Genomic DNA, 2,951 nt, shown 5'->3' with positions numbered 1-2,951 from the left:
TGAAGAGCAGAAGTTTATAATTTTGAAGAAATACAATTTATTAATTTTTCTTTTATGATTTGTGATATTTGTGTCTAATCTAACAAATCTTTACCTAAAACTAGTTCATAAATGTCTTCCTTTTTAAGGCATGTAAGTTTAGCTCTTAGGTGTAGATCTCTTATACATTTTGAGTTGGCTTTTATGTATGGAGTGAGGTAAGGGTTGAGTTTTATTTTTTTATTTTTTTTATTTTTTTTTAAATTTGGAACGCTTCACGAATTTGCGTGTCATCCTTGCGCAGGGGCCATGCTAATCTTCTCTGTATCGTTCCAATTTTAGTATATGTGCTGCCGAAGCAAGCACTGAGTTTTATTTTTAACAATATGGATATCCACTTATTACAGAACAACTTATTGAGGAGACTGTTATTTCCTGCATTAAATCACTTAGGTGCTTTTGTCAAAAATCACTGCATCACCTGGGAAGTCAAAGCCCTCACAATACGTCACGTTATCCCTTACCCCACCTCCCTTTCCCTCCAGCTGCTATCTCAGGCTGTCACCCAGTCAAATGTGCCTTGGATGCCTCTCCTTTCACACTTGAAACACCACCAGTGAATTTTCTTTCTTTTCCAAGAGAAACTCTGCCACCTGTTTTATAGTAACATGTTTGTCATTTCTAATACAAAATAATGGGATGTAATTCTATAAATGCAACTTAGGACTGATACCCTAAGGATTGTGCCAAGATGCATAGAAGTATCTGATAAAAGCAAAACAAAATTTTTTTAATCCACTGAATATGTATAAATGTGTCTATTTTGGGGCTCTACTTATACCAATGTTATATTCAATTACTGTGGCTTTGTCTTTAATTCAGGTGATATAAGAGTTCCAACTTTTTTTTTCTGCAAGATTATTTTGCTATTCTACATCCTTTGCACTCCTGTATAATTTTGGAATCAATGTCTCCAATTTTATTAAGTCTATTGGAATTTGATTGGAGTTACATTGAATTTAAAGATCAATTTGAAGAGAACTGACATCCTAAGAGTATTGTCTTCCAGTCCATGGTATGCATCTCCATTTATTTAGATCTTTAAATTATTTTAGGAAGATTTATAGTTTTCAGTGTCCAAGGCTTGCACATGTTTTGTTAAATGTATTCGAGAATTTTACGTTGTTTACATTCTTGCAAATATGTTTAGATTTCAATTTCTAAACACTTGCTGCTTATATGTAAAAATACAATTGGAATATTGACCTTGAGTCCTACAACCATGCTAAATTCAATTAGAGTTTCTTTTTGTAGATTTCTTACGATTTTTTATAGTGTTAGTTTTTCCTTTCCAATATGTGTGCATTTTTTTCTTGCCTTACTGGACTGCTTAGGACTGATTAGTACTTTTCCCAATAGAAATAGTGACTATGGGCATCCTAGCTTTATATCTCATCTTAAGAGGACAGCATTAAGAATTTCACCATTAGTATGAGGCCTGCAGGTTTCTTTTTTCACAAATATCTTTTATTATGTTGAAAAAGTTTCTCACAATTCCTTGTTTGCTACAATTTTTTTTTTTTTAAGTCATGAATGGGTATTGAATTTTATCAAATGCCTTTTCCTACTCTATTGAAATTAAAGCTCTAACAAAATGTTAATCTGTTAGTATAGTGAATACTGGTCAATCAGTTGGTAAAGAATCTGCCTGCAATGCAGGAGACCCTGGTTTGATTCCTGGGTCGGGAAGATCCCCTGGAGAAGGGAAAGGCTACCCACTCCAGTATTCTGGCCTGGAGAATTCCATGGACTGTATAGTCCATGGGGTAGCAGAGACAGACATAACTGAGGGACTTTCACTTTCACTTTCACAGTGAATTATATTGATTGGTTTCCAAATATTAAACTAACGAATTTTTTTAGAATAAATCTCTGTTGATCATGATATATTATTTTATATAATTTATGTAGTGTGGATTTGATTATATTGGTCTCTAGTTTCTTCTCTTGTGATGCCTTCTTTGGCAAGGTTTAATATACTGGCTTCATGAAGTGAATTAAAAACTTTTCCTACCTCTTCTGTAAGAGTTTGCAAAATTGGTATTATTTCTTCCCTGAATGCTTGACAGAATTCATCAGTGAAACCACTAGGGCTGGAGTTTAACTTTGGGGAAGTTTTAAAATATAAATGTCATTTCTTTAATATAATTAGATACAGGGTTATTCAGATTACCTGTTTTTCTCCTTTGGTATGCTTGGTGGATTGTCTTTTTCAAGATTATCCATTTTGTGTAAGTTGTCAAATTTACTGCCATATTTTTCATTTGTTGTTCTTAAATGTTTATAGAATCTGTAGTGATGTCCCTGTTTTAATTCTTAAGGTTGGTAATTTCTGTCCTCTCTTTTTTTCTGGATTAGTCTAGCTTAAGTTTTATCAATTATATTGATTTTTTTCAAAGAATCAACCTTTGGTTTCACTTATTTTCTCTATTTATCTAATTCTATTTCATTATTTTCGGACTTTCCTGGTGGCTCAGATGATCAACTATCCACCTGCATTGCAGGAGACCTGGGTTTGATCCCTAGGTCAGGAGGATACCCTGGAGAAGGTAATGGCTACCCACTCTAATATTTTTGTCTGGAAAATCCCACGGACAGAGGAGCCTGACGGGCTCACTGGTGGGTCCCAGTCCACGGAGTCACAAAGAGCTGGATATGACTGAGGCACTGAGCAAGCACATGTCTCATTATTTTGTATTTATTGCTATTACTTCCTTCCTTCTGCTTACTTTGGGTTATTGCATGTGTGTGTGTGTCTGTGTGTCTGTGTGTTTCTAATTCTGTATAGTTAAAGTTTGGATTTTTTTGAGACTTTTTAAAATCTCTTCTAATATAAATGTTCCATGTTATAAATTTCACACAAACTTGACAACTCTGTTGCACAAATTTTGATACCTTATATTTTCATTTCA

At 33.9% G+C, this 2,951-nt stretch overlaps 1 non-coding gene across 1 annotated transcript; it reads right to left on the bottom strand.

Annotated features, from left to right (window-relative positions):
• Positions 1–238: 238 nt before the first annotated feature.
• Positions 239–345, bottom strand: LOC139030739 (U6 spliceosomal RNA). The gene has a single exon (XR_011483141.1). It is a non-coding gene; the product is annotated as a U6 spliceosomal RNA (small nuclear RNA).
• Positions 346–2,951: the final 2,606 nt, after the last annotated feature.

The sequence above is a fragment of the Odocoileus virginianus genome, chromosome 23, assembly GCF_023699985.2.
Source record: "Odocoileus virginianus isolate 20LAN1187 ecotype Illinois chromosome 23, Ovbor_1.2, whole genome shotgun sequence".
Taxonomy (NCBI): Eukaryota; Metazoa; Chordata; class Mammalia; order Artiodactyla; family Cervidae; genus Odocoileus; species Odocoileus virginianus.
The sequence above is the reverse complement of the archived record's forward strand: the minus strand, read 5'-3'. Positions and strand labels throughout refer to the sequence as shown.